At 41.4% G+C, this 25,259-nt stretch overlaps 1 protein-coding gene across 4 annotated transcripts in view; it reads left to right on the plus strand.

Moving 5' to 3' along the window:
* The first annotated feature begins 6,310 nt into the window (after positions 1 to 6,310).
* Positions 6,311 to 25,259, plus strand: part of GPR156 (G protein-coupled receptor 156) — a 92,650-nt gene continuing 73,701 nt past the window's right edge. For 3 of the 4 annotated variants that reach the window (XM_082460033.1, XM_082460035.1, XM_082460036.1), the window contains exon 1: positions 6,311 to 6,554. The gene's annotated coding sequence lies outside the window, so the exon portion shown is untranslated. The other variant, XM_082460034.1, reaches the window with a different exon arrangement.

Consider the following 25,259-nt stretch of genomic DNA (forward strand, 5'->3'; position numbering starts at 1 on the left):
TGAATATTTACTTCATCTCTCTGAGTTTCTCTATTCATTTTAAAAATGAGAATGTTGAACTAGCATATTTCTAAAGGCATTACCAGTTTTGATATTCTATAACTGTGTACCGAGTAAATCGCAGAGGAAAGTATTTATTTGGGGGACATCTTCCTCCTCTTGAGACATTTAGCCTCTATTGGGAGCCTTTTTTTCTACCTGGAGCCACTGACACTTAACCATTAGGCTCTAATGCCTCTGATTAGGCCAGAAATCAAGAAACCACACAATCTAGTTCCAATTACCTGTCTAGTTATCTTCCATTGCTTTCCTCAAAGATCCCTCCAGTTCTAACAAAAATGGACTGCTTGCCTTGATTCCTGCCTCTGAGTTCGTGCTCATGTTATTTCCTCTACCTGGAATATCTTCTCCCATCTCTGCCCTTTGAAATCTTATCCTTCTTAAATGAGGTCAAGTTCCCTTTTCTCTGTGAAGATTGCTCTGTTTGGTCTTTGAAAGCAGAAACCATAACATATCTGTATCCTTAGTACCTATCACAAAACCTTAAACCAGAAAATGATTCCAAAATATTTTATGATGATATTCTCATTTGAATTGTTATTATTTGTTTATGTCTTAGATCTACAGTACTACAAAACTACAAATTTCTTAAAGGGCAGGGACCATGTACATAATCCTTTGGATTCCTCATAGCTCCTAGCAATATATTGTACAAAATGAACACCAATAATTGGAGTGCTAGAAGGATAATCATATCCCTTTTGCCTCTGAGTTCTGAAAAATAGAAATATAAATCCAGGAATCAGACTATAATCCAAATATCAGCTTTTTCTTTTTTTTTTTTTGGCTGTGCTGTGCAGCTTGTGGGATCTTAGTTTCCCAGAGATCAAACCCAGGCCCTTGGCAGTGAACGTGTGGAGCCCTAACCACTGGACCGCCAGGAAATTCCCCAAATATCAGCTTTTTATGGTAATGTTAGATTGGAGAACACAGCCTGGATTAGATGTCAAAATGTGTTTCACACTCCTTCCTCCCAAACTGAACTGAACCACCCAAGCACAGGCAGAACTTGTACAAACACAGGCCATCTAAAGAAACAGGGTCTGTTCTAGCTAGTCTACCATATGAAGAAGAACGTATACCTCCTGTGAGCAGGATCATTCCACAGAAAGTCAAGGAAGGACTTGGCTATGTAAATGCAATGATCCTTTTTCTAAAATAACAATCACACAAATCATTGTATGTCCCGTAAGAAACAAGTGGGAGGTGAAAGAACAAAGGATTGACACTTTCTCCTTAACACTTCTGAGAAAGCAGAACTATGTTTTGGACCAAGGCAAGAAATTATGGAAAGGGAGAGGCTGTTATCTCCTACACTTGATAGGTAGTTGTTGAAAAAATAATAACAAAAGTATGCATGCCATTCTGATAATAGTCCATTTTTAGAATGTACCATTCACAAACCAGCCACAGCCCTCTACATGGTAGTGCAAATTGGAGCCAACCCTTGGAGGTCAATTTGAGGTCAGGCAGGGAGCATCTTAGGGAACTGAGCTGGATGTTGAGTCTTAATTCTTGATGCTACTAGCTGGTTAAAGTGTGGGAAGCCTGGAAATTCTGGTGGCTTTCAAATCAATTTCAAGGTAAAAATTCTGGGACCTTATTTTAAATTCCTTGTGGAACAAAATTAAAAGGGAGTCAAGATGAGGAGCCAAGAGGGTGAAGTATGGAGGGTATCTTTTTCTTAAGAAGGATTAGCATGAATGACAGGAAGGGGGACCTTTAGGGGCTTAACTTGGTCAGAGTTCCAGTGCTAACTTTAATCCATTTTGGATTTACTAGACAAAGTTTTTAAGTCAGCTATTATAAATATGTTCAAAGAATTAAAAGAAATCACACATAAAGATTTAAAAAAAAGAATGAGGATGATGTCTCACAAAATCTAGAATATCAATAAGGAGACAGAAGTTATTAAAATAGAAGAACCAAGTTGAAATTCTGAAGTTGAAAATTACCACTGAAATAACAAATTAGAGGGGCTTAACAGCAGATTTAATAGGTAGAAGAAAGAGTCAGCACACTTGAAGATAAGTCACTTGAGATAATGCAATCTGAAGAACAGAAAGAAGAAAAGAGAAAAATGAAGAAAGCCTCAGAGACTTGTGCGACACCATCAAGTGTACCAACATAAGCATAGTGGGAGTCCCAGAAGGAGAGGAGGGGGAGAAAAAGGGCAAAAACAATATTTGAAGAAATGATGGCTTAAAACTTCCAAAATTTGATGAAAAGAATTAACCTACACATCCAAGAGGATCAACACACTGTAAGTACGATAAACACAAAGAGATCCATATCTGGACACATCATAGTCAAACTTTAGAAAACCAAAGATAGAATCTTTAAAGCAGAAAGAGAAAAATGGCTCTTCACATCCAAGGGATCCTCAATAAAATTAACAGCTGACTTTTCATCAGAAACTATGGAGACCAGAAGGAAGTGGGATAATATATTCAAAGTAATAAAAGGAAAAAACTGTCAACCAAAAATTCCATATCCAGCAAAACTGTCCTTAAAAGTGAAGGAGAAATTCAATCATTCCAAGAAAACAAAAATTGAAAGAGTTTGTGGTTAGCAGACCTGCCCTCAACAAATGCTAAAGGAAGTCCTTCAAGCTATAATAAAAGGACACTAGACAGTAGCTCAAATCCACATGGAGAAATAAAGAGCACTGGTAAACATACTACACAAATAAATACAAAAGATGGTATAAATATATTTTTGTTTGTAACTCTCTTTTCCTATTTGAGTTTTAAATAAACTGCATGAAAAAGTAATTAATTTTAAAACTGTGTTGATGAGCTTATAGTACAAAAAGGATACAAATATTTGTGTGAAAATAATATCACAAAAGTGGGAATGGAGCTATACTGGAGCAAAACTTTGTATGCTATTGAAATTAAGTTGGTCTTACTCCAAATTAGATTATTTTAAGTACAGATGTTAACTACAATGCCAGGGCACCCACTAAGAAAATAACTGAATACATACAATCGAAAGAAACAAGGCAGATCTGAGGATTTTAGTGGCTGGGATTAAGGACAGTCATTTTAAGAGAGTGTCAATCTAAAATTCAAGATTCAAATTCCTGGGACATAGAGTCTATCTGTTCTAGTGTGGGTCATGCCCACTATTATGTTCAAAAGAGTGGGGTTGCAAGATTGGCAGACCTCTAGAATTACATGGGAGGCATTTTCCCAAATAAGTAGGTTTGGACAAAAATAAATAAATAAGTGATGACCACTAAATGAGTTAACATTTTGTTGACCAGAATTTTAATGAATCAAAATGGTCTATTTAATGTGACTCTGCCAGATAATAATATATAGCAAATTTATATTATACTATAAACAGAAGTATATTTGTGAATGGGGCAATGTGATTAATAGTGACTGAGTATGGGATTACAGAGTAGGATGGTATGTCAAATTTTTAAAATACTGAAATAGAAGATTGGTTTCCCAAGGAAGTTTGAAACTGCAAAATCTATTTTAGTTTCCTAAGTGCTATGTTGACTCATTATAAGGCATGTGATATTAAGTTGACACCAACTGGAATTAGTTGTAGTCGGTTTTTAAATTCCAAACAAAGTTAAAAGATAAATGAGAGACTGGGGAAAGTACAATACTTGCAAAACATACAACATATTAACATACAACATATATAGGATTACTATCTATAATATACAAGAAATTCTTACACTCTGAAAAGAAAAAGACCAGTAACTCAAAAAGAAGAATGAACTAAGTATATGATTAAGCAATTTACAGAACAGAAAATCCAAAAGGGGAAAGAAAGAGAAAACATGAACAGCTTCACTAGTAGTCAGTGAAATAAAAATTAAAGGAACAACAAATTATCACTATTCACTTACCAGAATGGCTAAATTATGCAAAGTACATTGTTACAGTCTTTAAGAAGGCAATCTATTAACATTTTAAATAGACCAATCTCATACCTGGGAATCAGTCCCTCAGAAATTAAAGTACCAGGGCATTTGGATATACGCATAAGGATGTTTATTGAAATGTTGGTGGCAGTGACAATTTTTTTTAAAAGAATTTGAATGTCATGAATAGGGAAACTTGAATAAATTTTGGTACATCCATACTGTGGAACATTATGCAAACTCTAAAATAAAAGAACGAATCAAAGCTATACCAGTTGAACTGGAAGGATTTTTATAACATTGTTCAATGAGAAAAGCAAGAAGCAGAGAAATGTTTACACTATACTCACTTTGTAAAATATATATATAGATAGATATCAATATATATGGTTATATTAGCATGCTTAACTTTTTTTTTAAATTAATTAATTAATTTATTTATTTTTGGCTGTGTCGGGTCTTCGTTTCTGTGAGGGCTTTCTCTAGTTGCGGCAAGCGGGGGCCACTCTTCATCGCGGTGCGCGGGCCTCTCACTATCGTGGCCTCTCTTGTTGCGGAGCACAGGCTCCAGACGCGCAGACTCAGTAATGGCTCAAGGGCCTAGTTGCTCCGCGGCATGTGGGATCTTCCCAGACCAGGCCTCGAACCCGTGTCCCCTGCATCAGCAGGCAGATTCTCAACCACTGCGCCACCAGGGAAGCCCAGAATGCTTAACATTTTAGATAGTTGAGAATGAGGGAGAGTAGTGAGGGGAGAGTCAGGTAAGAAAGGAGAAAACTAAAGCAGAGGGTGTCCTAAACATAGCATACATGAAATCATTCCATTTGTGCATATGTGGTGGAGGGACATGTGCATAAAGATATTCATGAAAATAGGATCATCAAAACATTAACAGTGGTTACTTCAGTGTGTTGGGGGTTAATTTCCTTCCTTATACATTTAAGTATTTGAATTTTTACAATAAGCACAGTTTATATACAACCAAAGAATGGTTATTTATTTTAAAACGTGTGTGGCCAGTCGCCATGGGGGATGAAGTTGAGTCAGAAACACCTTCTGCCTTGCAAGCTCTGACAGTGGGGAGACAAGAAGACACAGCCAGCTGTAACATACAGACCAACTTAGTGAGTGCTGTAACAGAAGCACAGAGTGCTGGGAAAGGGACATTATTTGATCTCCCAGATCTGACTGGGACGATCTGGAAGAACTTCGTTAAAGGAGAAGGCAGTTGGATCTTGAAGGCTTGGGAGCAATTCAACAGGTAAAGAAGGGGATACAGAGAAATCCAGGATAAGGGAACAGAGTGACCAAAGCACACAAGGGCATTAAACAACCAGGGTATATTCAAAGAATGGCAATTGGTGCAACTCAGTATAACTGGAACACAGGTGTTGAGTGGACCGAAGGTTGGAAAGGTAAGCTGGTTTCCAATTGTGAAAGTAGTTTGGACTGTATTCCAGTTGCAGAGGGGGTTTACTGCAGGTCTGTGGCAGGGGAGGGGAGGTATGTTTTGCTTATTTTGTCAGGAGAGCAACATTCTTAGTTCTGTTTTGGGAGTGGGGAGAGGCAGGAGGCAAGGAAACTTAAAATGATTCGGGCCAAGGTAATCAAAATCTAACAAGAGCAGCAATATGGGAATGCAGAGGAGGGGAAATGTTCCAGAAACTTTTCTGAGGTAAATAGGGCAGGCTTTGGTGGAAGATGGAAAACCTTCTGCGTCTGGCCAACTGAGGGCTTGGGGATACTTCAATTTGAGAAAAAGAACACTGGGATTGAAGGTGGGAACCACGTTGGGAGAAAAATTCCAGTATCTTGCAGAATATGGTGAGAATAATGGGCTAAAAGCAAGGAGAAATTCTGAGGAAAAATAAAAGCCCCACAGAGATGGGAAGGACAAATCCTCAATCTGAACCACAGAAGTGAAGCCCTGGTTCTGGTCTCTTAAGTCAGCTGTCCTAAGGAGAAGATAAACCCACGTGCCTTCTTAACTAAAGCAGCCCCCAAGGAGGAGGATCAAATTGGTTCCGCTCACTGTCCGCATGTTCCAAATGAAAGGGCCTGGCTGTATCGAATGAGAGATCTGGGAAGAGTCCTGGATAAAATCTCGGACATAATTCCTGCTCCTGGGAAACAGAGCCTGAGCGTCCTCCTCCCCGGTCCGCCGCGGAGTCCCCGGGGGAAGCCCAGCTCACGCGGAGCGGGGCGCGGCGCACGGGTCCGCGTGGCCCCGAGTCGAACGGGGCCCTACGGGCCCTACGGGGCCGACCCGCCCTCCCGGGCAGAGCGCCGGGTCCGGCGCGGCGCGCGGGGCGGTGCCAGGGGAGGGGCAGGAGGCCCGGCCCCGCCCCAGCCGGCCAGGGGCTGCCCCGAAGGCACGTCGCGCCCTGTGCAGATCTCAGAGCCTCGCGCCGCCGTCGCGCCGCCGTCCCGCCGCCTCCGCGCCCGCCTCCCGGCTCCCGGCTCGGAGATGGGCGCGGCGCCCTGCGGTGCTGCCCCCGCCCCTCCCCGTCCCTTCCGGCCCCGCGAACCCGCGAGATACCCGGGCACCGCGGGCGTCCCGCAGCCGGCCGCGGGCTTGGCGCTCCTCGGCGGTCCGGGACCTGGTGAGGTGAGCAGCGCGCCCTGGAGGATCCCAAATTCGGGAGTTTGCAGGACATCTCTGTGGACACGATATATCCACAAAACATCAAACACTTAAATTCTAAAGTAAAAAGGGGAATGGGGAGGAAGGGCGTTCTCTCCTCTCCAGAATCTGGGCAGCTTCTTTGGAAACGGTAATGAAACTATCTTAGAAATTGGAGGCCAGCCGGGGTCACTGACCAGGGATGCCCGTGGCAGCTTCCTGAGAAGAGGAGGGTTGCTGGTATTTGTCGGGAAGAGGGGCTGCGGCTGTTCCGTTTTGTTAAACGAGCGACGGTCTGCTGAAACGGAGGGATCCGGGAACAGCGTGTAGACCTCCCAGAGCCTCCTCACCGAGCTTGTCCCCAAACCTGCCTGGTGGCGGAGGGGGTGGGGGGGGCACGTGCACCCCAGGGTGCCGGGTGGCGGATAGGTTGGACTCCCTCACGGACACTGTGAGGTCCTGAACAGAGAAAGTTTTATTGCACTGCGGTTTGTCGAACTGCCTTGTTCTGGGCAGAGGAGAATCGCCCGGGAGCTGCAGCATCCTTGTAGCTCTCTCCGAAACTAGAGGCCACTTGTTAGAACTTGAGTGGTGTATGTCTAGTTATACGTGCTACGCTGCGGAATATGAACCGTGAGGTTTTTCTTTAGAATTGAGTTGTTAACATTTTCGAATAGGAATCTGTGGGGGAGAGACGTCATTGCTTGCTCTCTTACTCTTCCCTTTGTTGGTTTCCTAGGTACATGCGTGCATGAATAATAGGCAAATTATGTCCTAGCCTATAATGAAATGTCTTTGCTGGTGTAGTCCTTTAACCAGGATATGGAGGGCAACATTAAATTATTGCACCCCTAAGTGAAAGATTTTCAGGTGGGGATTAAAAGCTGGAAAATTTGTTGATATAATTGTATGAGGCAGCAAAGCCTGCAAAGGAAAACTACTTTTTCTCCACCAATGGCTACATGCAGCATAGAAGGCCTCCCTGCAGGCTGAGTAGCAGCCAGGCTTGCAAAACAGTAGCTTCTTCCCCTGCTGCAGTTGGAGCAAATGCGTAAATGGCTAAATAAATGGAGATAAATGGCTGAGAAAGTGGTTGTACATAGTGTAAGGCAGTTTGAGTCTGCAGAAGAAAATGCCTTGGCAGGCTTCGCTTGAGTTAGGGATCTCTTGGGAGGGGACTGGTGGCTCTCTGGTCCCCATTTTGCCAACCTAATTCCACTTCAGGGCCACCACTGTCTCTGGAGTGCTCCCTGTATTTCCCTTTCTCTTCCGCCTCCAGCTTTTAGCTTTTCCCTGTTCCCCAGTAAAGGCTAGCATTGAGCTTGGCAGAGGCAGAGTTATGGTGCCCTGGGGATAGAGAACTTCCAAGTCTAGTGAAAGCAGAGTTGTGGCCTAGGGGAGACTCAGGGTGGGTGGGGTGAAGCAACTTCCAGCCTAGACTTCCAGCCTAGAAGGCTCTCAAAAGAGTGGGAGGGTAATGATGGAGGGAAAGAGATTCTCTGGGGAGGACAATAGGTGCTTAACAGTTTGTTTCCTGCTGAGGGTTTTACTATTTCCTTTTTTGTTGTTTGACCATAAGGGCATTTCCAGATGGAGTTGGGGGAGTATAGAACTTCTCTGAAAAGTCCCTCCTTTTCCCAAATTTGTATTTCTTTCAACTCCCTTGTAGGTTTTCAGAGAGTAAGTGAGGGCAGGGGGAGAGAGAAGAAAGAAGCACTGAGGCTCTGCCTTTCCACAGAGACAATGGAACGTGGACTGACTTGGGCCCAGAAGGTGGATTTGAAAGTTGAAAAGAATGTTCCACATTTAGTTAAAAATCAGAGCCTTTATTTTGCAGAAGGGCATTGAGAACCATAACACTTACCTTTAGTTACTGATGAGTTTTGCCTGATAAAGGATCCAAGTTCCTACCTCTCTTTTTTTTCTCCAGCATTTTATTGTGAAAAATTTCAGACGTACAGAACTCGAATCAGAAGGTGGTTAAGAAATAGATGAGTGAAAGATATTGACATTTCGGGGTGGGGGGAGGATCTTATTCTTCTGACTCTTCCCTAAGAATCCTAGGCACATCTCTTCATTGCTTCCTTTTTCCCATTCTTAAAACATCAGTTGGATGATCTCACTCCCCTGCTTAACACCCTCCAATGGAATAAAATCCCTCACACTTGGAATAAAATCCAACTCTCTACCAGGACTTAGCAAAGCCCTATGTGATCTGGCCTCTTTGCCCTTATATTCTGTCACACTCCCCTCACTTTACTGTCTTCCTTGCTTTTCTTTGCCTGAACTCTCTTCCCTCAAATACTTGCAGTGCTTCTTTCCTCAGTTCATTCAGGGCTCTTTTCAAATGTGACCTCCTCCATCAGGTCTTCCTTGACCACCTGATCCAAAACCGCACTTTGTCACTCCCTGTCCTCTGACCCTGCTTTAGCTTTCTTCACTGTACTTACCATTACCCAGCATTAAATAATATATCTGTTTCTTTATTAATCATCCATATATCCTCCACTCAAATGTAAGCTTCAGTAAGGACAAGAAATTTTTTGTTTTATTCATGGCTATGTTCCTGTTTGGCATATTGTAGGCAATTAATAAATAATTGTTGAATTAATTAGATAATTAAATGACACAGGCAAGACATTGCCTCCCATAAGGGTTACAAAACCCTTGGTAAAATACTAGAAGTCCTTGTAAGTAATTCAGGTTAATCAATATTTTATAGGTAAATGGTGATCCTGGAGATCAGTGGCCACTCTTATCTCCACAGTGCTTTGAAGCTGAATCCTGTGTTAGAAGCTGGGCTAGTTTTGACAAACCCTTATCCCAAACAAGATATAAAAAATTTCAATCCTAGAAATTTCCCCCTTGCCCCTTTCTAGTTACTCCCACCCCCCAGAAGCAACTTTTGTTATGATTTGTGTTACCATAGATTAGTCTTGCTGGTTCCTGAACATATAAATGCATTCACACAGTATGTACTTTTGTGTCTGGCTTCTTTTTGCTTGGCACAATGTCCGTGAGATTCAGCCATGTGGTTGAGTATAAAAGTTGTTTATTTCTTTTTATTTCAAGATAGTATTCCACAATATGAATATCTACCTTCTATTTATCCATTCTCTTATTGATGGACACTTGGGTTGTTTCCAGTTTGGAGCTATTTTGAATAAAGCTGCCATGAACATTCTTATAGAGTCTGCCTCATTTTGGCTTCTGTGTACTTCTTTGAAAACCTTTGTGCCACCAGTGCTGAGAGAAGTATGGCAAGGTTATGGTGGCTATGACCGATGTGGCAGCCGGCCTGCAGCCCAACCGTGCCCTTCCTAGACAGCCCCACTGGGCGCTGACTTCCACTGCAGAGGGAAAGCACTTGGAAAAGGAGTGCGCAGGCAAACTGGGGAGCCCTCAGGTGCACTTTCAGCGTTTCTAGATCCTTAAAAGAGACTGTAGAATGCCTGCCGCCATTGCTGTTGTATTCACCTCCTCCTCTCAGCTCCCCATCCCAGTACAAGTTGACTCTAATTAGCCATCGAGCATTCTGTTCTCAAGGGGTTTAAATATTTATGAGTAAGAGTCTTGTTCAGAGCCTGATAAAATATTTATGTGTTTCCATGGGGCATTGGTTTCCATCTAGACTTCTCAAGGTGTTCTTTTGGAGACACTTGTCATAATCATGAGCTACTCCGACAGAGATAGATGATATGGCCAGAGAACATTGGTAATACTGAACCCACCTTGCTTTCTCGGGATGGGGGAGAATGAGCCTTCAGGAGAATGAGCATTAATAGTATCTGGATCGGGAGAAAGACTGACAACAATGACTTGGGAAAAGCAGGGCCTGTTAATGGAGTGCCCCTGAGGGTGTGAGTCCAGAGGGGATGGTGGAAAAGAGCTTGTCAGCGTGAGGAGGGATTAATTAAGATGGAATGCATTCGTTCCAAATAGAAGAATAAAGAAATCAGCCTTTAAAGGACACAGTTCCTTTGACAGCAGTGTAGACAAGGCCTGTATAAGACAGCTGTGCTGAGTGCTATAATTATCACACCTGCTATGAAAATATGGGAGAAGGAGTGGAGGCTAGCCAGCGTTTCCAGGGGTGGGGGGGCCGGGGGAGAGAACTAGCTATTTCAGGAGGAATTGTTATTTTCATCCAAGGAAGAAGTGCCTTTTGAGTCAAGTTTTGAAGGAGGTGTGGCTCTCTGACTGGCAGCTGTGGTGTGGAAGGGCATTTCCAGACAGACAGAGTAACTTAAGCAGACATTTGAGTCAGGGCCAAAGTGCTGGTGTGGCTTTGAGTGAGGTGAAGACGGGGGTCAGGGAGGGTCAGGGCAGGTTTGCAGTAAGAGGTGAAGCAGGAGAGCTAAAGGCCAATTGTAAAGGACACAGGAGCCTGGACTTTAGTCTGTTTGTTGTAGGGAGCCATGTAACTTTTGATTGGGTCAAATTTTGAGCAATTCTTGGGCAGTGTCTCCAGCCCAAGCAAGGCCTTGAGGTCTGTTTATGTCCAAGGCACTTCCAGAATATTATTCTGTGTCCAATCCAGTCTAGAGACTTTGTACAATCTACTCTAAGGGATGTAAACAAGAGGAGGTCAGATTCATTCAATATACTCCTGGGATTAACCAGAAACAGATCTCACCCATCACACAAATACTCAGAATGCTCCAAGTCAAACTGAATTCATAGGCTGTATGCTGCATCCTCTGATCTCTTTCATGGCCACTTTGCCTCAGTGGGAGGGAATTGAGAGGGTCTAAGTACCCCTTTATCACCTGAACCTAAATCTGGGTCAGTATACTTCAGGCTGGGTTGCCAAGCAACAGAGGACCAAGCGATTAGGCCGGCAGACCATCTCTGCAAGATTCAGGCCTGCTTCAACCCGGTTCCTGGGCTGTGACTAGAGAGGCAACTGGCAATAGAGGGTTGAGGCCATGCAGATTGACAAGCTATAGACAGGACTGCTCAGCCACCTTCCACATGTGTTCTCCCGTCAGATCACAGATTCCTATTCAAAAGTGCCTCAGGATGTTTATTTTTAATCCACAATAAAAATAAGGAGGTCAGGAGGGGTGTGAAACCTCTCAGTCATCTCCACTTTATGGTGTTTGTGATAAGGAAGAGATAATTGTAGACGTGATGGTCTGGGGATAGTCAGTCTTCAGTGCTGTGGTGAGGAACTTTGCATATGTGTAGATTAGCCGGAGAGCTCTGGAGTTCTGATGGGGAGAAGCGATTTCTTGGTGTGAGGACAGAAAATGGCATGGGAGGACCTCTTAGAGAAACTTCATGATTCTGCCCAGGGCCTTGCTATTTGGAACTGCTCTCTTGCTGCTGTGGGTACCTGTTCTAGAGTGACATTGGGAACACCCAAGAAAGAATTCTCTGGGCCTTCCCATTGCTGTCTGCCTATGCTGCAATGTCAGACTATCAATCAGCACTGTCACCTCACCATCCTGATTTTCCAAGGGTAATTGGGGAGACCTTGGGAGAGGAGGCAGAAGCGAAAGTCTTAACTAGGGAAATGGCAAGACTCCGGACCAACAATGTCCTTCTTGGTTCTAATTTAAGAAATTCCTGATTTTTGCATGAAGTGGAATCTTCTGAGGGCCACATTAGCTGTAGTATTTCCTCTGAACAGGTGAACAGGGTGCATCCTTAATTGAGTGCCTTTTCCAAATGGACATTTCAGTGATTCTGTGTTGTGCCCTGCCTGGTGATGGCTGCCTGCTTTTGGATGCTGTTTAGATAAACCCAGGAGATTGGAGTGAAGAGGAAGCAGGAAAGATGACGGCAGGAGACAGGAAAGGGAAGAGAGTAGTGACCTGCTGGGGTCCTAGGTACCCAGTTATCTGAAAATGAAAGACTGGATGAAAGAACATCAAATAACCACCCATGGGAATCTTTATGTGCAAATATTGCTGACTTCCAAGGCAGCTGTGAGGAGAAAAGAAGGGCGGAGACATGAGGCTGCTGTCAGTCAGTTTGAGGAATATTAATACAGGCTTGACACACCAGAACACATAGCCACACCACCACCCTGCAGATCCCAGCAGTAATACACTGTCCAAACCCCCTTCGCACTTCCATCACATTCTCTCATATTCATGCATAATATTAGTTATGTATGTGAGACATTTCAGCTGTACTTGCAAAGATACACACATGCAGACTGACTTTATAAAGTAAGTATAAAGATAAGAAGAAACTATTCTAAAATATTACCAGCAGTGGGATTATAAATGATTACTTTTCTTTTTTTTAAACTTATCCATATTTTCCGTGATTGCTATTATAAGTATGGATTTCTATGATAATCAGCAAAACATTAAGTAAAAAAATCTTTTAAGGGGCTTAGTAGGGAGAAAGAAGAAGAGGCATAGATGGAAGATAGCAGAATTGTACAAGAATAGAAAAAAAATGTTGGAAGATGAATGAACAAAAAAGTTAATTCTTTTCAGGCTGCTAGCTTCTGCATATTTTTTTGTTCATTATTGAATATCATATATCTCCTGCCCCCCGCCCCAAGGATCTGGAAGCTTCTATTAGCATGAAACCAAATTGCAAACACTAAGCCAAGTGTCACACCTCCAAGGCCTTAATGCAATCCTGTGGGTGACAATTGGAAGTCCCACAACTGGCTTACAGATGTCCACCAAGGTGCTAACACAGAACACTTCAAACCTGGGCGGCAGCATCTTTCCCACAGAGTTTAATATTTATTCCTGCAGCGGCCAGGCCAGCCTTGTGCATCTCATCTCTGGAATATGGAACAGGGACCAACAAAAGCTGTGTGTAGTTGGAGTAGTGGGATTTTCCCAGACAAAAGCCTGTTCTATTCTCATCCACGCCTCTGCCTGCTGCTCACTGGCTCAGGCAACCCCTTGGGAAGCTCTGCGGCTGAGCCTTTGGAGAGGTAGATGTAGTTTTCATTTTTGCGGCTGAGCCTTTGGAGAGGTAGATGTAGTTTTCATTTCACAACCACTGGCCTTTTCCAGAGGCACTGTCGAGTCTGTGCTTTAATTGGCTTCTACTGAGGGACACGTGGTGAGGCCTGTCTCCGGGAGCAGAAGTTGCTGTCTACCTTTACCCACCAGGATCAATTTAAAGCAAATGCCAGAGAACTATACACCCCACTGAACTCTGGGGTCTGGCATTACTTGTAATAATACAGTCTCAATAAATCCTTTTTTTTTTTTTTATAAATCCTTTTTATAGTTTTAATTTATTACTTTTTTAAATTATGAAAGTAATACACACTCATTATAACAAGTCTAGTAAATAGCAGTATAGAAAGAAAATGTTACTAATCTCCACCTACTTTCCTTTCCACGTTCCTGACAAAACCACTTCTTCACCCCTTTTCTACTTTCAAACAAACATAGGTAGAGCTATTTTCTATTTCATATGTAAATGGGATCATATAATACAAGTTATTCTGTTTCATTTTATTTATTATATTCCTTTATTTATTTATTTATTTATTTATAATATTCCTTTGCAGAAAATTTCCGTAATTTTTCCCATTATTTTTGTATTGATAGATATTCTGCGTTTTCCTCCAGTGTTTTTTTGTTTTGTTTTTTTTTTACACGACAAACTATGCCACAGTAAACGTTCTACATTTATCCTTACACTTTGGTTTTTATTTCCATAGGAAAATCCCCCAAATTGGCATTTCTGGGTCAAAGGGAACACACACAATTTTACTGCTCACTGTGGGTTTCCCCTACAGCAGTTGTTTCCCTCCCTCCTTTTGTCTTGCTCTCCCCTCTCCCACCGCCTTTCTCCAGGGGAGCCTGTGTATTTAGGCAGGAGAGCCCTGCAGTGAGAACTCATCCTTGCCAAGTGTGGATTATATCAGCTCAGTGGGGAGCAGGGTCTGCAGTGTCTTGGTTGCATTGTGTCTCTATTGCTTCTGGTTGGCCAGACTGTTTACAATTCCCCTTGCTCATTTATTCCATGCTGAGGAATTATACGTGGTCTTCATCTGTGGCAGGGGCAGCATGATCAGTGGGGAGGGGGCCGCTTTCAGAGAGAATAGGCTGTTACAATGCTTTCTCACAACGCCATATCTGCTAATGTTTTTGTTAATGTCCTTTCCTTAATAGTTGGATTGAGAAAAGTTCTTTGATTCCATCCCGGTCTTCTCCCTCTATTTTGAGGGATTTGGGATTTGGGGGTTTTTATGAGTATATAGTCAATCAACTACAATTGATTACTTGACATGAGGATAATTAGTTGAGAAGGTAGGGGTCTTGGAGCTTAAGGATCGGTGCCAAGCAACAGATGCGAACATTTTTAAACAAATGATTTTACTCAACCTGGTATTGGTAGTGAGCTTCCCAAGACTACTTGGCTTTCATTTTTAGTTTTGCTCTTGTTTGCATGTAAAAATTCAGTCTAGCCCATAAGGCTGGAGAGGAGTGGGATTCCTCACCACGCTAGGGCTAGAGAAAATATCAGAGAAGCATTAAGGGAAGCTGGTGAGTATGAACAAGTGAAATATAAATGGTGAACTGACAAAGTAGCAAGAAGTATATGAGATTTTTAAATCCTCAGCTGAAGGCTGCTGTGTGGGCCTGTGAGTTCATGGACACGCTATGGAAATCTGTGATCTCTAATCTATATTACAAACCCAGTTGTGATTCTGTGTTCAGAATGCAAACATAAGCTAAGTGGAGGGAACAAAATCATGAAGTCCTATGGCAGACATTTTGCTGTTGGCTTCTATAACACATGCTGCAATTTTTGCTCAGTAGCTTTGAAATGGATTTTTGTGTCCTAGATTGAAAACTAAAGAAAGAAATGAAAACCAGAATAGAAGTTATTGTGATTAATTTCTAAGGAGAAATTTTAACTTTAGTTTGGACGTATATAAACCTGAAGCATAAGCATCATCCTTTGTGTTAATACTTTTACATCAACATTTATTTTCAAGAATGCACTGATGGAGTAATAATGATAGTTAAACCAATCCCTATAATAGGTTTGTCTCTTACAATTTAGGGATTCTATAATGTATCTTAATTGGTCTCACAGTTAATAGTAAGGATAGTTATGTCTTATACTGTTTGCACTGTGATTTGCATCTGTAAAGATTATCTTTAAACAGTTTGGTCTTGACAGTAAAAATAATTTAAGCTTAAACATATTACAAGACATTAAGCATCTGCTTCTGGCCGTAATGGTCTACCTGGTAGTAGACCATTGCTCCCAGAGGGGACATCTAGAAAAGCTGGATTTCAAAAATCTATTTGAAGGTGTAAAAGACCTACCAAGGCAGCCAGTGCTTGAGAGCTAAGACCTTAGAAAGAAGAGAAATTCATTGAGTGCCCTACATCCTAGGTTGCATTTTTCCTTGAGACATTTACCATTTATTAAGTAGCATGTGAGGAGAAGCTAAGAACCCAAGCAAAAAGCAGCTGCTAAGACTCAGAGAAGCTGAGCAGAACATTCTGCAGCCTGATAGGGCTAGGGAGGGAAAAAAGGGCGAATTCAAGGATACTAAGTGAGCCGGGACAAAAGAGGCCATGCTCATGGAAAGAAAAGAGGCACAGAGGAATCAGCCCAATAAGTTTGAACCATTTTCCTTATAAGTCATTCACCAATGTATAGGTAGCACAGACCAAGAGGTAAGAAAGCCAAACAGAAAGCAGGTGCTAAAAAGCTAAGGTAACCAGAGCTATTACAATCTCACTGTGCTGGGGAGATTAAAATGGGGGTGTTAGGCCCACCAAAGTGGAAAGGCCTGAAAAACACTGCAGCGGTTAATTTTATGTGTCTATTTGTGTCGGCCACAGGATGCCCAGATATCTGGTTAAACATTATTTTGGGGTGTATCTGTGGGGTGTTTCTAGAAGAGATTAGCATTTGAGTTAGGGAACTAAGTAAAGCAGTTGGCCTTCCTCAATGTGGGTGGACATCACCCAGTCTGTTGAAGGCCTGCATAGAACAAAAAAGGCAGAGGAAGGTTGAAATTCCTCTGCCTGACTACTGAGCTGGGACATTGATCTTCTCTTGCCCTTGGCACTCCTAGTTTTCAGGCTTTCGGACACAGACTGGCACCTACACTATCAGCTCTCTGGCTGTCAGGCCTTTGAACTACACCACTGGCTTTCCTGTGTCTCCAGCTTGTGGATGACAGATCATGCGACTTCTCAGCCTTCATAATTAATTGTGTGGGCCAGAACCTTGTAATAACTCTTTTTAATTTATATCTAAAATATTACTTCTGTTTCTCTGGAGTACCCTGACTAGTACGAATACCCTAGGCTTTTGGTTGGGACTCCCGAGGGACTATGCCTGAGGAGTTAGCCCAGAAATAGACCTGATCTTATAAACAGTTGAAATCCAGTCCCCAATCAGATTAGCCACTGACTGGATTAAGATGATCAGTTTTGGCTCAGGCGGGAGGGGAGAGGGAGAGGGAGCGGGAGCGGACGCGGGAGGGTGGCGGCCGCGGTGGGCGGCCCGGTGGCCTTCTCGCACAACTCCCGACCCCCTCGCCCGGCCCCTCGGCCAGAACCCACCAGGAAACCTCTGTTTTTTGCTCTGAAAGCCTTCAACTGATTAGATGTGGCCCACCCACATTGTGGAAGGCTAACCCTATCAAACCGTGTGTCCTTGCACTGCACTCATTTAATGACCTTGCCCTTTGTTGCAGCATGCAGGATCTAGTTCCTGGGCCAGGGATTGAACCCGGGCCCCCTGAATTGGGAGCATGGAGTCTTAACCGCTGGACCACCCTATTCTTGTTTTTAAATACGGTCCCTTCCCTCTCTGAATGGAAGATAAGCTTGGAGCAAAGGTGTCCAGTAGAAATGTTCTCAAAAATCCTGGGCATGTTCTCAAAACACTTTTTTTTTTAACAGCTATTTAATTGCCACTGTACTGCCAAGGATTAAATCAGTTTTTTACTTTGCTTCTTCACAGTGTTTTCCTTATAAAAAATTAAAGTAAGAAAATGACTGCCAGGTGGAGAAAACTGTCTGCTAATGAATTGTATAAAGGCATCATAATGGCAGTATAAAAGAGTTGATCTTGGAATCAAGGCCTTGGGTTCGTGTTATAGCATCTGCTACTTTCTAGCCATAGGACAGTGATTTTATCTCTCTGGTTCTACAAAGTGGCCATACTTCATGTTACTTGTTGTAACAGCAAGAAAAATAGACCACAGGGTATGAAGGGTTACAGTTAGTCCTCTGGTAGTGCTCTGGTTTCACTAGTCTTTTCTGAAGTTCTTAGAATGATTAGTAGGAGGTAATATTCATGTAATACCAGCACTGTGCCTGCTTAATAGAAGACACTCAATTATTTCTTGAGTGGAGTTAGCTTCAGTTGATACTATACCTTTTAAATTTGAAAAAAGCCAACTTATTTTACCATATACACAATTGTTTACTGTTAAAAGTGTTTAAATTAATTGTACCCTTGGTTACATGTTGAAAAACAGAACTGAACTGTTAAGTGGTGACCAAGTAATTATACTTCCATCATGCTAATGTTGTAGGGAAGAATAAACAAAAATCAAACAGCAAAGGCATACCCAATAATTAAGTTGCGCAATTAAAGGTTAATATTTTCTCAACACAAAAATGCAGGTCTCTACTTCATCCTACTCTCTTACAGTTAATCTTTGATAACTCGAGACACACTGAAAACATTAAAGCCAGCTAGGTCTTCACTGATTACATTTTCCTTAGTAAAGGTGGAAGTGTAGAGAATTATTCGTAGTACTACTGATACAAATAAAATTGGCTGGTTATTAGATGCCTTTCAGTGTAGTGGTTATGGTATATGAAACTCTCTTGCCTGTGAAAGTTTTGTCCAGATCACTTCCTAGTTGCCTCAAAATCTCCCACTTGTTAAGTTCTCCTTTCCCTATTCTTACTGGTTTTCTACCTTCATACCTTTTTATGAAATAAACATTTTCTTCCAACTAAAAAAAAAAAAAAAGATAATCAGTTTTATTCTAACACTCTAACAGAAGCTAAAAAACATATCCTTTGGAAAAGAGAAAATGATCCAGAACTTCTGTATTCTTAACATATGGTCTCTGATATTCAGTGAAATAAAACAAAACAAAACAAAAGGAGGCATACCAAAATATTTTCCAGAATACCCTCCATACTGTTCTCCATAGTGGTTGTATCAATTCACATTCCCACCAACAGTGCAAGAGGATTCCCTTTTCTCCACACCCTCTCCAGCATTTGTGGTTTGTAGATTTTCTGATGATGCCCATTCTAACCAGTGTGAGGTGATACCTCATTGTAGTTTTGATTTACATTTCTCTAATAATTAGTGATGTTGAGCAGCTTTTCATGTACCTCTTGGCCATCTGTATGTCTTCTTTGGAGAAATGTTTATTTAGGTCTTCTGCCCATTTTTTAATTGGGTTGTTTGTTTTTCTGATATTGAACTGCATGAGCTGTTTATATATTTTGGAGATTAATCCTTTGTCCATTGATTCGTTTGCAAATATTTTCTCCCATTGTGAGGGTTGTCTTAATGTGTTGTTTATAGTTTCTTTCGTTGTGCAAAAGCTTTTAAGTTTCATTTGGTCCCATTTGTTTATTTTTGTTTTTATTTCCATTACTCTAGGAGGTGGGTGGGTCAAAAAAGATCTTGCTGTGATTTATGTCAAAGAGTGTTCTTCCCATGTTTTCCTCTAAGAATTTTATTGTGTCTGGTCTTACATTTAGGTCTTTAATCCATTTTGAGTTTATTTTTGTGTATGGTGTTAAGGAGTGTTCTAATTTCATTCTTTTACATATAGCTGTCCAGTTTTCCCAGCACCACATATTGAAGAGAATGTCTTTCCTCCATTGTATATTCTAGGTGTCTGATTTCTTAGTACTTCTCTGAAATTAATTTCTAGTGAACGATTCAAGTGATTTGATCTATATGTGTGTGCATGAGCCTCATCACAGGAGCTTGGAGTAACAAGTTAAAAGTTATTCCAAGGACTGTGTGGTTCCACACAATCTGATGAAAGCCTTACGTTTCCTTAAGCTAGACTCAGGTTCTCATGGAATGATTCTCAGATCAACAGGTGCAGCATCAGCTGGGAACTTACTAGAAATGCACATTCTCAGGCCCTACTGACTCAGAAACTCTGGCAGTAAAGGGCCTGCAATCAGTATTTTTTAAGACACTCTCCAGGTGATTTTGATGTGCACTAAAGTTTGGTAACCACTGGGTTAAACTATTCTTAGACAAGTCTATTCCGTACCCCCTCCTTTCAGGCCAAGTTTAGGACACTTTGATAAGGAAGTGGCTGCAGAATGAACAGTCCAGTGTCAGTAGCTTATATTTTCCATCTCTTTATCCTCAAAGAGCCTGAATCACTGTCACACAGTGTCTTGGGTTGCACAACAACACTGAACAACCGTTCAGAGAAATCCAATGTCCAGATGAAACTGGAATTTACAGACACAGCATGTGAGTTCACTCATAAAAATTCTAACCAGAAGGCTTTTCAGGAATGAGTCCCATTAATTCCAAGGGCCTTGGATCTCTGCTGCTTTTGAGGAGTAGAACATTGTTTCCTGAACAGACTGAACCTCAGGAACGAAGTGCTATTTACCTTTTTCTAGCTGTACGGCACCCTCACAAACATCCTTTAAAGAAGTACTCAGTACCACCATGGCTCCGTTGGCAAGGTAGATTAATGAATTCACTCAGCGTATGTTCTGGGTATCCAACAGGACTGAGGTCTCAGCTATAGCAGCATAAAACTTGAGCTGTCCAAAACCAGCCTCTGAAACCTTCAAATGATCATTCTCTCTGGTCCTTCTGTTGCGTGAAGCTTGCTTTGTCGTGACACCTTACTGTTTCGCTGATGAGAAATAGCACAGAGCACTTCACAGCAGTTCTCATTAAAGGAGGGCAGCCAAGTGGAATTCATTCTTGGCTCTTAATAATTTTCAAGTGAGAATTTTACTGCATATTAATGAACACTAATTGACATTTGTGACTGGTTTTTATGGAAATCATGCGTATATAATTTGCATGATAGTACCTAAGTGCAACTCTGGGAAGTTGGTGAGGGTTTTTGTATGTTGCTGTGGTTTTTTGTTTTTTTTGTGTTTAATTCCCAACTCCAGTCCCTGGCAGTAGTGTGGAATATTCACATGTCTCTAGGATCCGTCTATAAGGCAGTAGTGGCTCACAGCCCAGTTCGTGTGGTTGTGCCAGTTTATACCTGAGAGTACAGAGGGTCGCAAAACACATCAGGGCAGGTCTCTGAAAGTAGGAGATGCTCCCACAGTAGTCAGGGGGATTTTCCAGCCCTCCTTTATAAATCAAATCTCCTGTTTCTGCTGAGTTATAGGAGTATCTCACTGTCCTGAGGATTGTTCCCAGGAGTATAGGACTCCTATCCTATATAATGTTGTCTAAACATGTCTGGGTTCACTTCAACAAATACGTACTGATCACCAGGCCGTGTGCTAGGTGGTAGAGCAAGACCACGTTGTCTTGTTCTGTGCTGCATCCCTAGGTCTTAGTGACCAGCCCATAATAGTTGGTCAGTCAACATTTATTGAATTAATGATCATGGTCTCTACCATCAGGGATCTATAATTCATTATCCTTACAAAATCTGATTTTAAATACAATATAAAGACCGTTACTCTTCATGTTAGAAGAAACAATGATTTAGAACTTGGGATTCTGTTAGAAACTTTAGAGAAACAAGATAGATAACCTTGGCTATATGATCCAAGTCTTTTGTACAGATGACCCTTCTCTATTGTGGAAATAAAAGAAGCCAATATTTATTGACGATCTGGTATATCAGTTCCATGTGCATGCATCCTGGACATCATATGATTTAATCATCAACAAAACCTATGAGGTGGAGATAGTATTATCCTCATTTCACTGAGGAGGCAGCTAAGAATTGGAGAAGTTAAGTGACTAACCTAAGACACCACAGATATAAAATGGTGGAGCTGAGAGTTAAATTCAGCCTGGGCTTTGTCCATTGCAGTATGACTCATTATACCCAATGGTCCTAGGATGTGTGAAATGAAGCCAAACTCCATGTGCTGGGATGGAGGCTGAATTGACCCAGGGACCCTGAAGTGTGCCCTGCATTCAGTTGATCTACTGTTTACAGTAAACCTACTGCTTACAGCACTGTTTTTCAGATCCTGTGGGGGACCCACTCCAATAGACAGTCTGATTCACTTTAATTCTACCAAGCAGCCAGAAATATTTAAACACTGTAAGCAAAGGGAGAAGTCAGGTTTCGTAGAAGAAAAGTTACAAGTAATATCAGATTAAAAGGTTGAGTATGGCCTTCTGTAATGTTGAACAAAAATGTCCTACAGATTGCAGAAAAAATCACTGACTGTGCGCTGGGAAGCTCTGGAGAGGAGAGGCTTTAGAACACAGGGATTAGGAGAGAATGGTGGGATAATCCAAGAATTCATACAGAGCCCAAGGATCCAAAAGGTTCATTTTCTCTAAAACTCACATTAAAGTGGTGAATCAAGGCCACTCTCCTTCACACCACCCTGTCCTCTTCCCACCCCTGCCAAGGGACACCCAGTGATTCCCTTCTGCTTCTAAACTCCCCTAAGAGGGATGTATTTGGAGCAGCTGTCTCTCCTCCCCTTGATCTTCCCTCCAGTGAATCAAGATTCCCTGCACGAGCCCTGCTCCAGGGTCCTGGGGATGATTATTCAGAAACCATGAAAGTATGTGGAAAACTTAACTGGAGGCACTTCAGAGGCTTTAAAAGAGAACTTTTATCATTTCTCCCTCTTTTATAAGGCAAATCTGAGGTTCTGAGAAGCAGATTAATTCAGTACACTTTACATTGTTGTGGAGAAAATGTACAAGTTCCAAAACTTATACTCTCCCAAGAGAATACTCTTTCCCCCTTCCACAGTGTTCCTTTTTTCTCTCGGACCTCCTCCACAAACTTCTTACTACAGCCTTAGAGCTGTTACCCCTATGGCCCTGCTCTCTCCAGTTGCCTCCACTGGCCCTGCACACATTCTGTGTATTCACATCAAACTTGCCTTCCTGCTGGTCACCATTCCCATCCGGCAGTCCCCTGTACACACACACGGTCTCCATCTTCCCTTACGCAAGCCCAGGCCTTTGCCCCAGATGTTTCAAGTGCGTGAAAGGCCAATCATAACTTCCTTTATAGGACCTTTAAAGTAGTATAGAAAGAGCACTGAACTTGGGACACCAAGATTCTCTTCCTATGCTCACCATGTGATCCCTGAACCTCCCAACCTCTGTGGGACAGTTTTTTGACCCATAAAATGGAGACTGGACTTGATTATATCTGAGGTTGCTTCCATCTCCAATATTCTGTGACTTCACTTACTTTCCCTGACTGAACTGTCTTGTTCATAGACACGCAGTACTTTTCCACCCTAATCTCATGCTCATCCTCTCTTAGAAAGAATTTACAACTGTAAGCCATCTTCTGTGTTGAGAATCTCTGTGGTGGGTGGTGGTTAGGGGAGGTTTAATCCCCTCCGCCCTGTGTGTACTTGTCTGCTGCCTCCACAAAGAGCAGTGTATGCTTAGGCAATAGATGTGAATTTTACTGTTAGTATAAGTGACCCATATGCAGCATGTTTGTAAATCTGCTACTAGGACATAACACAGTGCATTCAAAAACAATTAAAATGCATTTTACATTCCCTGCTGTTTATAATTATCCATGTATCTGCTGCCTATATTAACATAGTTAATGTGGAGGTAATACATGTATCTGCTGCCTATATTAACATAGTTAATGTGGAGGTAATACTTGAGGCAATATTAGTGCCAGAAGGAACGTTAGTAAGTATCTAGTCAGTGCTATTGGTGGTGGTTTGAATAGAAACATTTTTTATTAATTTGCATGTGGGTCTGACTTACCTCTTCGTGGATAACCTGAGGCTGAGATACTTCAAACAATGTATCTATTTGCTCACATTGGGTAGAAACATCCGTATTACTTCAGTTGTCCCTTCTGCTTTTAATATAAAGCATGTATTGGGTTGAAAAAATGAAGGAATAAGGAAATCCAGACAAAAGGAAAACAGTCATAGGATAATAAAACGAGCCAGAAATACCTAACACTGCACAGTTGCTATAAGTGCACCACATATTTGATTCCAAGCTTCCCAGCAGCCAAAAGAGAAAGAAACGTACTACTCATGACATGAAAATGTTCGAGAAAAAGACAACTTTTCCTGGTATTTGAAAGGAAGAGAAATTTCCACCATCTGTCCTCATGGAGGAGCCACTAAGTCAGTGTTGTAGACCACACCTTCGACAGTATTTTACTAATACCTACAATGCTAATTTTGTCCATTTATTCAATAATCATTTATTGCATGCCTACTATGTGCCATATATGTTTCAGTGCATTACAGTTGTTGTTCTTTTTGATGCTCAAATTATCCTGTCATTGACCAGTGGAAGCCTGTTGACTCCTGCATCCCTTTGACATGATTCTGTTCTCTCTGTAGTCTGATAATTTTTCATGCTCTAGTATGACAAAATGTCCCAGTTTCATCTCATATATTTCCAGCTCCATAACTTAAATTGACTATTTCACTAAGGAAATCTGATTCCTTTTAGTGAAAAATGGTTTTAGAGACTACAATCTGGGCACTTGGAGTGCTTATTGTTGCTATGTTGTACTTACTTCCAAACTTCAGTTAACAGACTAGGAAATATGAATATTTTAGAAAAAGAAAAATTTTGACTCCATACTGATATTTCCCATTTAAATGAATGATTGAGAGATTTTTAACTTATTTTATTTTATATGCATATATTTTTCTCTTACTTTGAAATTCTTAGTTCCCATTGACATGAACATAATTACTTATTTGCTTTATCTAATAAGTAGTTGAATGTATGTGTATATGTATGTATATCCATCTATATAAAATAGGAACAATACCCACTTAATGCCATTTAAGATTTCTTTGTGGTTATTTTTTGTCTTTCAGGTGTATAATCAAATTACTTTTACTTAAAATAATTCTTCTCTATGTGGTTATATCATCAACTTGATGATAGTAATTTGTTTCAGCTTGCTTTCTAATTTTTAGATACTTATTTTCTTTTTGATTTAATTTTGTTTTTATTTTTATTTTTTTGAATTTTTGAATTTTATTTTATTTATTTTTTATACAGCAGGTTCTTATTAGTTATCCATTTTATACATATTAGTGTATACATGTCAATCCCAATCTCCCAATTCATCACACCACCACCAACACCCTGCCATTTCCCCCCTTGGTGTCCATACTTTGTTCTCTACATCTGTGTCTCTATTTCTGCCCTGCAAACCGGTTCATCTGTACCATTTTTCTAGGGGCGTTAATATACGATATTTGTTTTTCTCTTTCTGACTTACTTCACTCTGTATGACAGTCTCTAGATCCATCCACGTCTCTACAAATGACCCAATTTCATTCCTTCTTATGGCTGAGTAACATTCCATTGTATATATGTACCACATATTCTTTATCCATTTGTCTGTCAATGGACATTTAGGTTACCTCCATGACCTGGCTATTGTAAATAGTGCTGCAATGAACATTGGGGTGCATGTGTCTTTTTGAATTACGGTTTTCTCTGGTTATATGCCCAGTAGTGGGATTGCTGGGTCATATGGTAATTCTATTTTAAGTTTTTTAAGGAACTTCCATACTGTTCTCC

The sequence above is a fragment of the Balaenoptera physalus genome (assembly GCF_965194825.1).
Source record: "Balaenoptera physalus genome assembly, chromosome: 4".
Taxonomy (NCBI): domain Eukaryota; kingdom Metazoa; phylum Chordata; class Mammalia; order Artiodactyla; family Balaenopteridae; genus Balaenoptera; species Balaenoptera physalus.